The sequence below is a fragment of the Eleutherodactylus coqui genome, chromosome 9 (genome assembly GCF_035609145.1).
Source record: "Eleutherodactylus coqui strain aEleCoq1 chromosome 9, aEleCoq1.hap1, whole genome shotgun sequence".
In the NCBI taxonomy this organism is placed as follows: domain Eukaryota; kingdom Metazoa; phylum Chordata; class Amphibia; order Anura; family Eleutherodactylidae; genus Eleutherodactylus; species Eleutherodactylus coqui.
The window spans coordinates 158493849-158511575 of NC_089845.1; positions in this window are offsets into that span (position 1 = coordinate 158493849).

The window sequence follows — 17727 nt, forward strand, 5'->3', positions numbered from 1 at the left end:
TCCACACAAGCCGACCCCTGCCGCAGCGCCAACAACCGCAAAACCGCCAACCCCACTCGGTCCGGTTCATCGAAGATACCCCCGAGTTCCTGAAAAAAGGAGTCCACAGACTGCAGGCAGGGGGAACCCTCGGGGATGGAAAAGGCCCATGTCTGGGCAGAGCCCCGCAGCAGGGACATTATCAGCCCGACCCTCTGAGCCTCTGACCCGGAAGAACGGGGACGCATCCGAAAAAACAGGCGGCACGCCTGTCGGAACACAAAAAACTTGTTCCTCTCCCCAGAAAACGCCTCGGGAAGAGGGCACTTGGGTTCGGGGCTGGTTGCGGCGTCCGATCCCTGCAACACCCCCCGCTGCTCCTGGGCCACCATGCGGGCAGATAAATCCTGGATCACAGGCACCAGGGCCTGCAGCTGGTTTGTGAGGGAACTGACCGCCTCCATGACAAACGGTTTTTAAGGGCCAGTTATTATGTTACGGCACTCTGCCCCCCAGAGCGCCAGGTGGGGTGCCCTGATCTTCCCGCACCCCACTGTCCCTGCCTACTTGCCTCGGTCCTGGCTAACCCCAGGCGGACAACTGGGCGGCGGTCCCTGCGCTGGCTAGGGACCTGGCGACTACCTAGATGGAACTACTAACAGGGGACAGAGTGCCGACAGAAGAGGCAGGTGGAACAAACCAACAAAACTTACAAGCAGAGTAAGTCTGGAGATGGAGCTCACAGGTAAACAGACTGGCTACTGACGAGCAACTAGCACAGACTGGGACAGACCTGACTAGAGGCTAGCAGAACCAATAACTGGCAGTGAGCTCAGGTCACTGCCAGCCTTTTAACTAAAAGCCTCCGCCCAGGGGCGGAGAGTGGGAGGAGCCGACTCTCCCACTGTTGCATAAGGAAGGTGGAAGAGAGCGGGCGGCACCCTACGGGCGGACACGCCCACGCCGCTGCACGCTGGCTGCTCCACGCCGCTGCACGCTGGCTGCTCCACGCCGCCGCACGCTGGCTGCTCCAAGCCGCCGGGAGAGCCCCGACAGCAGAGCTCTGGGACGCCGGAGCCGACATCGGAGCGCCGCGCGCCGGCCGTGGGAACCAGCGCCGCCCTGCATGGTAACAATTATAGTAGTTATATTCTTGTACATAGAGGGCAGTAATATAGTAGTTATATTCTTGTACATAGGGGCAGTATTATAGTAGTTATATTCCTGTACATAGGGGGCAGTATTATAGTAGCTATATTCTTGAACATAGAGTACAGTATTATAGTAGTTATATTTTTGTACATAGGAGCAGTATTATAGTAGTTATATTCTTGTACATAGGGGGCAGTATTATAGTAGTTATATTCTTGTACACAGAGGGCAGAATTATTGTAGTTATATTCTTGTACATAGGAGGCAGTATTATAGTAAATATATTCTTGTACATAGGAGGCATTATTATAGTAGTTATATTCTTGTACATAGGGGGCAGTATTATAGTAGTTATATTCTTGTACATAGAGGACAGTATTATAGTAGTTATATTCTTGTACATAGAGGGCAGTAATATAGTAGATATATTCTTGTATATAGGGGCAGTATTATAGTAGTTATATTCCTGTAAATAGGGGGCAGTATTATAGTACTTATATTCTTGTACATAGAGTACAATATTATAGTAATTGTATTCTTGTACACATGAGGCAGTATTATAGTAGCTATGTTCTTGTACATAGAGGCAGAATTATAGTAGTTATATTCTTGTACATAGAGGGCAGTATTATAGTAGTTATATTCTTGTACACAGAGGGCAGTATTATAGTAGATATATTCTTGTTAATAGGAGGCAGTATTATAGTAGTTATATTCTTGTACATAGAGTACAGTATTATAGTAGTTATATTCTTGTACATAGAGGGCAGTATCATAGTAGTTATATTCTTGTACATAGAGGGCAGTATTATAGTAGTTATATTCTTGTACACAGAGGGCAGTATTATAGTAGTTATATTCTTGTACATAGGAGGCAGTATTATAGTAGTTATATTCTTGAACATAGGGGACAGTATTATAGTAGTTTTATCCTTGTACATAGCAGCAGTATTATAGTAGTTATATTCTTGTACATAGAGGGCAGTATTATAGTGGTTATATTTTTGTACATAGGGGCAGTATTATAATAGTTATATTCTTGTACATAGGGGGCAGTATTATAGTAGTTATATTCTTGTACATCGAGGGCAGTATTATAGTAGTTATATTCTGGTACATAGAGGGTAGTATTATAGTAGTTATATTCCTGTACACAGAGGGCAGTATTATAGTAGTTATATTCTTGTTCATAGGAAGCAGTATTAAAGTAGTTAAATTCTCGTACGTAGGGGGCAGTATTATAGTAGTTATATTCCTGTACATATGGGGCAGTATTATAGTAGTTATATTCTTGTACATCGAGGGCAGTATTATAGTAGTTATATTCTTGTACAAAGAGGGCAGTATTATAGTAGTTATATTCCTGTACACAGAGGGCAGTATTATAGTAGTTATTTTCTTGTACATAGGGGCAGTATTATAGTAGTTATATTCTTGTACATCGAGGGCAGTATTATAGTAGTTATATTCTTGTACACAGAGGGCAGTATTACAGTAGTTATATTCTTGTACATAGGAGGCAGTATTATAGTAGTTATATTCTTGTACATAGGGGCAATATTATAGTAGTAATATTCTTGTACATACGGGGCAGTATTATAGTAGTTATATTCTTGTACATAGAGGACAGTATTATAGTAATTATATTCTTGTACATAGAGGGCAGTAATATAGTAGTTATATTCTTGTACATAGGGGCAGTATTATAGTAGTTATATTCTTGTACATAGGAGGCAGTATTATAGTAGTTATATTCCTGTACATAGGGGGCAGTATTATAGTAGTTATATTCTTGTACATAGAGTACAGTATTATAGTAGTTATATTCTTGTACATAGAGGGAAGTATTATATTAGTTATATTCTTGTACATAGGGGCAGTATTATAGTAGTTATATTCTTGTACATAGAAGGCAGTATTATTGTATTATATTCTTGTACATAGGGGGCAATATTATAGTAGTTATATTCTTGTACATAGAGGGCAGTTTTATAGTAGTTATATTTTTGTACATAGGGGCAGTATTATAGTAGTTATATTCTTGTACATAGAGGGTAGTATTACAGTAGTTATATTCTTGTACATAGAGGGCAGTATTATAGTAGTTGTATTCTTGTACACAGAGGGCAGTATTATAGTACTTATATTCTTGTTCATAGGAAGCAGTATTATAGTAGTTATATTCTTGTACATAGGGGGCAGTATTAAAGTAGTTATATTCTTGTACATATTGGGCAGTATTATAGTAGTTATATTCTTGTACATAGGGGGCAGTATTATAGTAGTTATATCCTTGTACATAGAGGGCAGTAGTATAGTAGTTATATTCTTGTACACAGAGGGCAGTATTATAGTAGTTATATTCTTGTACATAGGAGGCAGTATTATAGTAGTTATATTCTTGTACATAGGGGGCAGTATTATAGTTCTTATATTCTTGTACATAGAGTACAGTATTATAGTAATTATATTCTTGTACACATGAGGCAGTATTATAGTAGTTATGTTCTTGTACATAGGGGCAGTATTATAGTAGTTATATTCTTGTACACAGAGGGCAGTATTATAGTAGATATATTCTTGTACGTAGGATGCAGTATTATAGTAGTTATATTCTTGTACATAGGGGGCAATATTATAGTAGTTATATTCTTGTACATCGGGGGCAATATTATAGTAGCTATATAATTTTACATAGGGGGCAGTATTATAGCAGTTAAATCCTTGTAGATAGGAGGCTGTATTACAGTAGTTATATTCCTGTACATAGAGGGCAGTATTATAGTAGTTATATTTTTGTATATAGGGGCAGTATTATAGTAGTTATATTCTTGTACATAGGGGGCAGTATTATAGTAGTTATATTCTTGTACATAGGGGGCAGTATTATATAAGTTATATTCTTGTACATAGGGGACAGTATTATAGTAGTTATATTCTTGTACATAGGAGACAGTATTATAGTAGTTATGTTCTTGTACATAAGGAGCAGTATTATAGTTGTTATATTCTTGTACATAGGAGGCTGTATTATAGTAGTTTTATTCTTGTACATAGAGGGCAGTATTATATTAGTTATATTCTTGTACATAGGGGCAGTATTATAGTAGTTATATTCTTGTACACAGAGGGCAGTACTATAGTAGTTATATTCTTGTACATAGAAGGCAGTATTATAGTATTATATTCTTGTACATAGGGGGCAATATTATAGTAGTTATATTCTGGTACATAAGGGGCAGTATTATAGTAGTTATATAATTGTACATAGGGGCAGTATTATAGCAGTTAAATCCTTGTACGTAGGGGGCAGTATTATAGTAGTTATATTCTTGTACACATGAGGCAGTATTATAGTAGTTATAGTCTTGTACTTAGGGGGCAGTATTATAGTAGTTATATTCTTGTACACAGAGGGCAGTTTTATAGTAGTTATATTCTTGTACATAGGAGGCATTATTATAGTAGTTATATTCTTGCACATAGGGGTAATATTATAGTAGTAATATTCTTGTACATAGGGGGCAGTATTATAGTAGTTATATTCTTGTACATAGAGAACAGTATTATAGTAGTTATATTCTTGTACATAGAGGGCAGTAATATAGTAGTTATGTTCTTGTACATAGCGGCAGTATTATAGTAGTTATATTCTTGTACACAGAGGGCAGTATTATAGTAGATATATTCTTGTACGTAGGATGCAGTATTATAGTAGTAATATTCTTGTACATAGGGGGCAATATTATAGTAGTTATATTCTTGTACATCGGGGGCAATATTATAGTAGCTATATAATTTTACATAGGGGGCAGTATTATAGCAGTTAAATCCTTGTAGATAGGAGGCTGTATTACAGTAGTTATATTCTTGTACATAGAGGGCAGTATTATAGTAGTTATATTTTTGTATATAGGGGCAGTATTATAGTAGTTATATTCTTGTACATAGGGGGCAGTATTATAGTAGTTATATTCTTGTTCATAGGGGGCAGTATTATATAAGTTATATTCTTGTACATAGGTGACAGTATTATAGTAGTTATATTCTTGTACATAGGAGACAGTATTATAGTAGTTATGTTCTTGTACATAAGGAGCAGTATTATAGTAGTTGTATTCTTGTACATAGGGGACAGTATTATAGTAGTTATATTCTTATACATAGGATGCATTATTATAGTTGTTATATTCTTGTATATAGGAAGAAGTATAATAGTAATTATATTTTTGCACACATATACACACCAAACCAAATTTAATAGAGAATAAATTTGGTCTATAATAACAAAAACAATAACAGTAATGAATATAAAAGACTAATGTAAGGAACAAATTAACCTTTAACATGGTATTGAACATGTTACTGTGTGTTACACAGGACTGCAGGTCACATCTACTACATCATCTGTCCTCAGCATTATCACTGTTTTCTCTGTGCTGTTACATTGGACTGCAGGTGACATCACTTGTACTACAGTACATCATCTGTCTTCAGCATTATCACTGTGTTCTCTGTGCTGTTACATAGGACTGAATTGGACATGATTATCTGTCCTGAGCGTTATCCCTGTGGTCTCTGTGGTGTTACATATGACCTTAGGTGACATCATTTAGTGTCGCCAACATTATCACTGTGTTCTCTGGTGTTACATAGGACTGCAGGTGACACCTGCTGTACTACAATACATGATCTGTCCTCAGTGTTATCACGGTGTTCTCTGAGCTGTTACATAGGACTGCAGGTGACATCATTATGTGTCCTTAGCATTAACTCTGTGTTCTCTGTAGTGTTACATAGAACATCACTATCTGTTCTTAGCATCATTATCTGTTCTCTTTGACATTCTTATCTGGTGTCAGCATTATCACTGTGTTCTCGGGGTTGTTACATAGGACTGCAGGTGACATCTGCTCTCCTACAGTACATCATCTGTCCTCAGTGTTATCACTGTGTTCTCTGTAATGTTACATTGGACTGCAGGTGACATCTCTTGTACTACATTACATCATCTGTCCTCAGCAATATCACTCTGTTCTCTGTGCTGTTACATTGGACTGAAGGTGACATCATTATCTGTCCTCAGTGTTATCACTGTGTTCTCTGTGCTGTTAGGGTGTCTACCCACTACAGTTCTTTTTCACTGCGAAATTCACAGCATTTTTTTCTCTCCAGATGTCTATTGGACTTGTTAATGTTAAAATCGTGACGCAGCAAAATCGCGATTTTTCCGCTAAATTGTGATTTTGCCGCATTGCGATTTTAACATTAACAAATCCCATAGACACCTGTAGAGAAAAACCTCTGCAAATTTCGCAGTGAAAACGTAATAGTAGTGGGTAGGCACCCTTACGTGGGACTGCGGGTGACATTATTATCTGTCCTCAACATTATTACTGTCTTCTCTGTTGTGTTACATATGACTGTAGGTGACATCATTTTCTGTCCTCAGCGTTATCACTGTGTTCTCTGTGCTGATACATAGGACTGCAGGTGACATCAGCTGTACTACAATACATGATCTGTTCTCAGCTTTATCGCTGTGTTCTCTGTGCTGTTACATAGGATTGCAGATGACATCTGCTCTACTACAGTACATGATCTGTCCTCAGCCTTATCACTGTGTTATCTGTGCTGTTACATTGGGCTGCAGGTGACATATGCTGTACTACAGTACATCATCCGTCCACAGTAGAGATGAGCGAACGTGTTCTTAACGAACACTTACGCTCCCGGACACCGGCTTTGCCGAGGACTTCAGTGTCCGCGCGTAAAGCTTCGGGGGGCGCCGGGGGGCGGGGAGAGGCGCGGCGGCACGGGCGGCAGCAGCGGGGAACAGGGGGGAGCCCTCTCTCTCTCCCTCTCCCCCCCACTCCCCGCCGCACCCCCCCGCGCTGCCACGGCGACCCCCGAACTTTTTTCGCCCGAGCACGGAATTGCTCGCAAAGTTCGGTGTTCGGGCGAAAAGGGGCGGAGCCGATCACGTTCGCTCATCTCTAGTCCACAGTGTTATCACTGTGTTCTCTGTGTTGTTACATAGGACTGCAAGATGCATCATTATCTGTCCTCAGCATTATCACTGTGTTCTCTGTGGCTTTACATAGGACTGTAGGTGACATCATTATCTGTCCTCAGTGTTATCACTGTGTTCTTTGTGCTATTACATAGGACTGCATGTGGCATCATTATCTGCCCTCAATGTTATCACTGTGTTCTCTGTGGTGTTACATAGGACTGTAGGTGACATCATTATCTGTCCTCAACATTATCACTTTATTCTCTGGGGTGTTCCATAGTACTGTAGGTGACATCATCATCTGTCCTCAGCGTTATCACTGTGTTCTCTGTGCTGTTACATAGGACTGCAGGTGACATCTGCTGTACTACAATACATGATCTGTCCTCAGCGTTATTGATGTGTTCTCTGTGGTGTTACATAGGAATGCAGGTGACATCATTATCTGTCCCCAACGTTATCACTGTGTTCTCTTTGCTGTTACATAGGACTGCAGGTGGCATCATTATCTGCCCTCAATGTTATCACTGTGTTCTCTGTGGTGTTACTTAGGACTGTAGGTGGCATCATTATCTGTCCTCAACATTATCACTGTGTTCTCTGTGCTATTCCATAGTACTGTAGGTGACATCATTGTCTGTCCTCAGCGTTACCACTGTGTTCTCTGTGCTGTTACATAGGACTGCATGTGACATCATTATCTGTCCTCAGCGTTATCACTGTGTTCTCTGTGCTGTTAAATTGGAGTGTACTAGTGTATTACCCATCACTGATGATGAAGAAGGGTGGGTTGCATTAGCAGCAGGAGGAGGAGGAGACGCTGAGCAGGCAATTATGTGGGTTCAGCAGCAAGCTCATGTGGGTCGTCCAGTAGAGGTATTACCGTATGTGTATCACAGACTATTATTTGCTCCCTCTTTAGTTTTGTAATCTTGTGATACAGTTTGTTATCTTCGTTGTGGTACTCCTTAGGCACTCGTCCCTGGATTGTACATTTCTGCAGGGCTGAACGATTCCTTTAAGAAAGCCATGTTGTTAAGTTATCGGCTCCACATGGACAGAGCTGCTGATAACAATGCCGGCAGACATGTTAATATTGTGATTACACTTATCTTTCTGAAAGGTAGACAGCATCGTGCCGATACTGCAGACATAAATCGCATCTCATCACGGTGCGCGTCACTCACATCACATCAAACCTTTACTGAGTCACTTTTTAACTATCTGTCCAATAATACTTTGTAGATTCTAGAACTTTGCATTTTTTCGGTTTGTGTTATATCTGCATGGATCTTGAGTGACATTTACTTGGGTATTACAATCACATCCAAAGCTGCGTACACAGCTGGTAGTTTTTTTTGGCCAATGCTTAAAGGAGATGTCCCGCGCCGAAACGGGTTTTTTTTTTTTTAAACCCCCCCCCCCGTTCGGCGCGAGACAACCCCGATGCAGGGGTTAAAAAAACCACCCGCACAGCGCTTACCTGAATCCCGGCGGTCCGGCGTCTTCATACTCACCTGCTGAAGATGGCCGCCGGGATCCTCTGTCTTCATGGACCGCAGGGCTTCTGTGCGGTCCATTGCCGATTCCAGCCTCCTGATTGGCTGGAATCGGCACGTGACGGGGCGGAGCTACACGGAGCTACACGGAGCCCCATAGAGAAGAGGAGAAGACCCGGACTGCGCAAGCGCGGCTAATTTGGCCATCGGAGGGCGAAAATTAGTCGGCACCATGGAGACGAGGACGCCAGCAACGGAGCAGGTAAGTATAAAACTTTTTATAACTTCTGTATGGCTCATAATTAATGCACAATGTACATTACAAAGTGCATTATTATGGCCATGCAGAAGTGTATAGACCCACTTGCTGCCGCGGGACATCTCCTTTAAGCTTTGTGAGAGCTTTAATAGTTGTTATGCTGAGTGGAACTAAATCATTTACACTTTTTTTGTCCAAGGATAATCAGCAGAACACTGAGTGCTGCTCTGGAAGTGAATAGATTGCTGAGGATGCTTTTAATGGCCTTAAATGGTAACTGCAGTAAAATGAATGTTTCCATAGCTTCTAATAACTGGTCTTTTTCACTCATTTACACTTAATTTTTCAGGACTGCTATCTGTTAATCAGCAGTGATTATACTTTTAGTTTGATCAAAACATGTTGGCCCATCCGTCACGTTCGGGTGATCATTACTTTTGGATGGGTCCTAATAGACAACTCTCTTTTGCCCTAAGCCTCAATGGATTCAGTAAAAGATGGATACCAGGCTATATGGTCTTCTTAAAAGGCCTGGGGCAGACCAGTAAATAGAGCAGCCCATCCAGCTAGCTGTCCCAGGCTTATGTATCTAAAATTAAATTTTTGTGCTACAATATCCCTTAAAAATGGTGGTCTCTTTTGCTCCTGACTTGCCGTCCACTGTCTTCTTTGAAGTGTGTTATTGAAGGCAGGACAGGAAGTGGAGGAGCCGGAACAGTCATCCTGCTTATTGAAGTCTTTGAGTGCAGAGAGGAGGAGGAAGAATGAGATAATGATTTACTATGAGTGATTGATTCACTGCTACTGTATTTATTCACAAATCCACTGCTCAGTACTGCTGTACACTACCATATGTGTTACTATTACTATTATGTCTCTGTGCTTTTGCATTGTTCAACACTGCTGGACACTTTCCTTCCAAATGATGTTATGTTTCTGTGCATGTGAAGTGCATAGTACTGCTACACACTGTCCTACATGATCATGTTATGTCTACCTGTGTGCATGCATTGTGATCAGTGCTGCTACACACTGTCCTACATGATCATGTTATGTCTACCTGTGTGCATGCATTGTGATCAGTGCTGCTGTACACTGTCCTACATGATCATGTTATGTCTCCCTTTTTGTTTTAGACAGTTAGAGAACAGAATCTGTAGCTCTTTGCATAGTGTATAAAAGACAGCATAAAAGCCAGGCTTCTCCCACTAGTTCTGGGTGAACTGACAATTACATATTCAGCATGCAGAAGAGAAACATGCAGAAAATACAGGATACAATTCATAGAATGGCCAGAAATAGTGTTATTTCTGATATATACACATGGCTGCTTATTCTAAAAAGTTGTGTAAAAAGTTAGATGTGCTTTAAAGGAACATTCCAGGCTAAACACGTATGTTATGTTTAGGTCAGTGCCTGAAGGGGCGGAGCATCACACAAGGGTTTTCATTATGGTGATAAGCCTCCTTCCAAGACATAACATGGTGGATCAGTTTTTCTTCGAATATTCCTTTAAGGTCATATTTGTCTGTTGTCCTTAAAGGAGTTGTGTCAGCATGCAACTCATCTTCCCAGGTCACACTCTTGGCACCACTAGCAATCAGCTGATCTTGCCAAGGGGAACCACGGCAAGCAGATGCTGCAGGGACAACGTACTGTAGGATTACAGAAGAGGCATGAAATACAAGGACAGCGCACGGTCCAACAGAACGAGAGCTACTAGCGCATCTCAATTCTGGGTCATGGAGAGAAGTCCCGAACAGGGGATCCACTCTATGATGCTCTTAGGCCATAACAGGGCACATGAACAGGGAATAGCTCTTGGCACAACCCCTTTAAGACCCGAATTGTGTTAGTTTTTGAGGGGTTAACAAGTGAAACCATTTCATAAAGTAGTTACAGTTTATTATGAAGAATAATCAGAGCATAAACCTAAAAAGAGCATAAAATGGAGGTTAAATATGAGAAATGTGTCTGATCATGTCAGGGAGGCAGTTACCACGGACCCACCTGGAGCTTCACACTGGTGATTATGGGGCATTTAAAACAACAGCTGTTTCTGTAACCATCGCTTTATATTTTCCTATAACTCGTAGGAGAAAAAGCGTGATCTTCTCCCGGTCGCTCCGAGTCTCTTCAGATCTAGGAAGGAAAAAATCAATGCCTCCTGAAAAAAACCTCCAACATGAAAGTATCATCCAATATATCTGCTACTGCAGCCCCACTTGGGGCAAATCTACTTACTTATGGAGTTCACGCTGATCATGGCTGTTAACCCCTTAAATGCTACTTTTAATTCTGAAAGCAGCATTTATCCTGAAGTCCTGAACGCCCTGAAAAAAAACACCTCCTTCCTCCGATTAGATGGGAGGCACTGTTTGGGTGTTGTGAAAACCCCTAGAGCTGCAATGAGTGTTTGCCTATTAGGATGTGCCTGTGACTGGTGGCATGTCTTAATAAAATACCTGTGAAAATACAGTATAATGCAATACTATAGTATTGCACTAATCTGTATAGCGCTGCAGCCTCCCCATGGAAAGCAATGGGATGCAGGCAACCCCCACATTGATTTTCAGGGAAGGGCTTGAAATATAAGCCCTTTCCTTAAAAATCATCCCTAGCTGGTGTGTAAAAAAAAAAAAAATCACCTCTCTGCTGCTGTTAGAGCTCCTGCGCGTCTTGTTGCTGGCTTCCCCGGACACTTCTGCAGCTTGTTTTCCTGCCAGGGATGTCACAGTGTTCAGTGATGAGGGGACTCCCTGTAACATCACACGATGTTACATGCAGCATGGACCTTCCCGGCGCACGGGTATCCTTTCTTTTGCAGGTGCGAATATTTTGCACCTATTAAAGATGGACATGTGAACACGGCATAGGTAACCAAGGGTTCTAAAAGAAACGCCTTTTTTGTGCACATAGGGGCGCGCAAAAAAAAACACTCGTCTGACTTTGCCCTAACTCCACGAAAATGCTTTTCAGTTTGGATTATCTGCCCACGACTCGGCGTGGTGCTACTAATATAGATTTAACTTTCGTCCACAATACGGATATCAATCTCTTACCATACGTATGTTACTTCTCACATCTCAGACCCGTTGTGCATGTCTTACCATACGCATGCTACTTCTCATGTGACCGACCCCTTGTACATCTCTTACCATGCGTATGCTGCATCTTATATCTCAGACCCGTTGTACATGTCTTACCATACGCATGCTTCTTCTCATGTGACCGACCCCTTGTACATCTCTTACCATGCGTATGCTGCATCTTATATCTCAGACCCGTTGTACATGTCTTACCATACACATGCTACTCCTCATATGACCGACCCCTTGTACATCTCTTACCATGCGCATGCTACTCCTCATATGACCGACCCCTTGTACATCTCTTACCATGCGCATGCTACTCCTCATATGACCGACCCCTTGTACATCTCTTACCATGCGCATGCTACTCCTCATATAACCAACCCGTTGTACATCTCTTACCATATGCATGCTACTCATCATATAACCCCTTGTACACCATTTTTGTTTGGAAGATCTGTACATTTGTTTAGAATTAAGAAATGAAATTTCCCAAATACGATTTCAAGCCTCCACTGACGAGATCATTTATTTATTTTTGGAAATTCTTCTTTTATTGAAATAAAAAATGTATATAACGCAATGGGAGACGTAAATGTACAAACGTTTACATGTTATTGAACCGTTACATTGCAGAGATGAAAATTAACCAAGAAAAAAATGTAACTTTCCAAGCTTTAGCAGATATAGAAGAAAATGAAGTTGAAGTGATGGGGAATGGGTTAAAGGGGCTGAGGAGAAAGGTTAGAGGGGGATTTTGGTGGTTACGGCCTAAGCTATATTCCCAGGCGCCAATCATCTGTCACAGTTTGAAAAAGAAAGACGTATACATTTTTTCAGCTATATACTCCAACCTTTCCTACTCCTACCATAAGAGGTTAAGAGCGTAGCGTCCATGGTAGGTTAGGAGCGTAGCGTCCATGGTAGGTTAGGAGCGTAGCGTCCATGGTAGGTTAGGAGCGTAGCGTCCATGGTAGGTTAGGAGCGTAGTGTCCATGGTAGGTTAGGAGCGTAGCGTCCATGGTAGGTTAGGAGCGTAGTATCCATGGTAGGTTAGGAGTGTAGTGTCCATGGTAGGTTAGGAGCGTAGTATCCATGGTAGGTTAGGAGCGTAGCGTCCATGGTAGGTTAGGAGTGTAGTGTCCATGGTAGGTTAGGAGCGTAGTGTCCATGGCAGGTTAGGAGCGTAGTGTCCATGGTAGGTTAGGAGCGTAATGTCCATGGTAGGTTAGGAGTGTAGCGTCCATGGTAGGTTAGGAGCGTAGTGTCCATGGTAGGTTAGGAGCGTAGTGTCCATGGTAGGTTAGGAGTTTAGTGTCCATGGTAGGTTAGGAGTGTAGCGTCCATGGTAGGTTAGGAGCGTAGTGTCCATGGTAGGTTAGGAGTGTAGCGTCCATGGTAGGTTAGGAGCGTAGCGTCCATGGTAGGTTAGGAGCGTAGCGTCCATGGTAGGTTAGGAGCGTAGCGTCCATGGTAGGTTAGGAGTGTAGCGTCCATGGTAGGTTAGGAGCGTAGTGCCCATGGTAGGTTAGGAGCGTAGTATCCATGGTAGGTTAGGAGTGTAGCGTCCATGGCAGGTTAGGAGCGTAGCGTCCATTGTCAGATCTGTTGACGCAACTTGACAGTTCTTCAAACCTGCAAATTTCGTTGACTTTTGCTACCCAAAGATTAAAAGTAGGTGATATAGGTTGTAGCCTTAGAAGTGGAATTAAGGACTTAGCTGCCATAATAAGGTGTGTTAGATAATTTATTTTGACAATACCCACACACAGTTCATATTCTACACCCCTAAAGACTTGTGGCTGTGATCCCGCCACAGCCTCAGGAAAAGTGGAGAGGAAAGAAGAAAGGATGACCTAAAAATATCACCCAATGATTGCTGTAAATAAACCTCAAGCATCATTCCAAAACTGCACGTGGAAAACACTTTAGGGAGATTGATTAAAGGAGTATACCCAAAATTGGCTTTTATCATCTATACATTGAGAAGGTGACACATATTTGATCAGGTGGGGTTTTACCTCTGAGACCTTCAGCAATCCTAAGAATGGGGGTCCTGTGTCCCCCACTCCTCCCTACTGAGGGCTCACTGCACCCCCTGCTGGGAGGAGGCGTTTAAATGGAGCAATGGTCCTGCATGCTTGATGCTGCTCTGTTCATCTTCAAAGCAACTGGTAGAGACAGCTGTGCCATTTCCATCAGTTCCATGGATATTAATGGAGCAGTACTGCACATGTGCGACCACCTCTCCATCTCCACATCACTGCAGGTGGGTGCAGGAAGCCTGCAGTCAGGAGGACAGGGACACTAGACCCCTTGTTCTTGGAATTGGTGGGGGTTTCAGAGGTAAGATTTCTACATACAACCTAATTGAATGTTTATCACCTATTTAATAAATAGTGTTACCTTCCAGGGTGGCGCAGGGTCCCGCGGTCGGTGTGCGCCGCTCCGGTGTCGGCTCTGGCGTCCTGGAGCTCTGGAGACGGGGCTCTCCCGGCGGCGTGGGGCAGCCAGTGTGCGGTGGCGTGGGCGTGTCCGCCCGTAGGGTGCCGCCCGCACTCATCCACCTTTCTTATGCAGCAGTGGGAGAGTCGGCTCCTCCCACTCTCCGCCCCTGGGCGGAGGCTTGCAGTTATAAGGCTGGCAGTGACCTGAGCTCACTGCCAGTTATTGGTTCTGCTAGCATCTAGTCGGTCCTGTCTGCAGCTAAGTCTCAGTTCAGCCTCTAGTTTGCCTGTCAGCTACCATTTCCAGCTTAGCTTTCTCTGTATCTTCTGTTGGTCATTTCCATATGCCTTGTCTGTCGGCACTCTGTTCCCCCCATCAGTTAGTCACCAGGTCCCTAGCCAGTGCAGGGACCGTCGTCCAGTTGTCCGCCTGGGGTTAGCCAGGGCCAAGGCAAGTAGGCAGGGACAGTGGGGTGCGGGAAGATCAGGGCACCCCACCTGGCGCTCGGGGGGGGGGGCAGAATGCCGTAACAAATAGGTGATGAAAGTCAATTTTGGTATAGCCATTATGACCGGCGGTTGAAGCGCCAATATTAGTATGACCTCCACTAGTACACAATTACCTAATGTATAAAGAGGTACATGCCTCTTCATCTATTGAGGGGGGCAATCCCTGAGCCTACACATAAATCTACACCATCTAGGAGCTAAAGTAAATTCCTGATTAGAGGTGAGCGAGCACGCTCGTTTAAGGCAGGTACTCGAGTGAGCGATCTCTCCCACTCTCCACCCCTCCCCCCCGCTTTCCCCCGCTGCCCCCCGCCCCCTCCATTTGTTCGGATGAGTAAGCAGTTACTCAAGAAGAGCGATTCTCGCTCAAGTATCTGCCTTAAACAAGCGTGCTCGCTCATCTCTATTCCTGATATAATTTACACCAGTTTCGGGCAGAAATGATACAATAATGTATCGCTCTGAGTGGCCACGCCCTCCCACTACAAGCCACGCCTCTTTCCCCTGACATGTTTGTAAAGCAGTATAGATGACAAAAGGTTGCAAACTTTTTGCACAAGCTAGCCTTGCACAATAATTTGTGTGTTGTTTATGCCTGCTTTCCTTCATCAATCTTCCCCAATGTCTGATGGAACCCGAACTCTGTAAAGTATCTTGTTTCTGTGAATCCAGATGAGTTTAGGGGGACTTGGATAGATTTATTCCTTTTATGTTTTCTTTCTGTTCCTTCACTATAAAACGTAAGATTCCATTTTTCCCCAATATTCAGAAAAAATACCATAAAATCAGCGCTGTCCTGGCGGCGTTCGCCTCATCTTTCTTCGCGCCTATTGTCAGCCGTTGATTTCATGGTCCTGTTCCTGCTCTGAATTTATAACGTGCTGCAGAAATCCCCCCCAAGGGTACAAGGAATTCTAATGACACGCGGGTCACACATAGCCTCATAAAACAGAAAATGACCAAGGTTCTGCGATCTCCATAACCTGTCATCTCAGCAGAGGAAATACTGGGCTCCCGAGGATTATTCACAGATTGTTTTATGCACTCAGGATATTTTCAAGAACACTGCAAAGACATTCCGGAAACACTTCACGGCGGAGTGCGGCCCCTGATTCATGTCACTGCCGACTCAAAATAATACAATTATTATTAGTATTATCATTAACCTCTTCCCGCACCTTGACGTAATAGTAGGCTTGAGGCAGTTCAGGCATCGTGACGCACTAATATGTCAATGTGCTCATGTGGGTAGTCACTGCACCCACATGATCAGCGGCCCAAGTTTAGCTCACATACATAGTAACACTCCCACTCCCATCTAATAACCCATTCAATGCTGCACTCAATTCTGATCAGGAGGGCCCCTCTCGTACCAGTGATTGGTGAAGCACTATAGAGCCAGCCAGGACCTTGACACAAGTCTACAGGGCCACATTTTTGTAAAAGCCTATTAGGGAGTATCAGTGGTATGAAGTAACTGGCATGCATGGACCTCTGCTTATATGTATGTACAGGCATCATTTACTTAAGAGTGGATGGTAAATAAATGTAATGAAGGAAAGGAAGAAAAGAAAAAGAGAAGAGGGGAACCTGAGAAGAGAAAAAGATGAGAGTATAAAGAGAGGGAGAGAAGTGAGAAGAGAAAGAGATGAATCAAGGGAAAAAAGATGAAGAGAAAGGAAGCACAGAGACATGAAGAGAAAAACAAGATTAAGAGAATATAAAAAGAAAGAAAAGAGAACATAAAAAAGACAAAAAAGAGAAAAAGATGAAAAGAAAAACATAAGAAGAAAACAAAAAATGATGTGAATATAAAAAGATGAAGAGAAAAGAAAAGAGGAGAAAAAGATGAAGAGAAGTCGAGAAAAAGATGTGGAAAAACGAGAAAAAGATGCGGAAAAACGAGAAAAAAATATGAAAAGAAAAAGATGAAAGATCAGAAAAGATAAAAAAGATGAAAGTGAAGAGAAAAAGATGACGAGAGATAAGAGAAAGATCAAAAAAGGAAAGACAGAAAGATGAAGAGAGGAGAGAAGAGAAGGGAAGAGAAAACGATGAAGAGAAGGGAATAAAAAAATAATTGTGGGAAAAAAGCAGGAGTGGTGGCCAAGTGTTAGGGTGCTGCTCTTGTAAACTGAAGCTCATGGGATCAAAGCATTCAACCTCAGGTTAAGTTTTAAGGTTCAGGAGGAAAATGTTTAACCCCTTTATTTCCAAGTCCTTTTTCTTTTTTTTCATTCTCTTTTATTTTGTCTCCACCTTCCAAGATCTACAGTGTGACTTCTCTTATTTTCCCATTGCCATAGCTGTACGAGGGCTTATTTTTGAAGTTAGATTTTTTAATGGTACCATTTAATCAACCAAATAACATACTAAAAATGTAATGGGATGGAATGGAAAATGCAACTGTGCTGTTGTTTGGATTTAGTTTTTACATTGCTCATGGTGCCATATGCTCACTTTGTCCTGCAGCTCAGTATGATTACGGTGATAGAAAATGTATATAGGTTTTGCTATATTGTACTACTTTTAAAGAATAAAAAAAAAGTTTTTACCTTTTTAAAAACACTAGCTGATATACCCGGATTCACCCGAGTTAATTTAATACAAGTGTTTACGTGTTGTTTGCATGGAAAATGTTATGAAGTCAAGGCTACTTTAGAGTGACCAAGGTATAAAATATGTATACACACAGAGGAGCGTTTGATTATCCTCAGGCTGCATGTACCGATATCCCTCTGCAGGATGTGCCACCACTCCCACTCTCCTCATT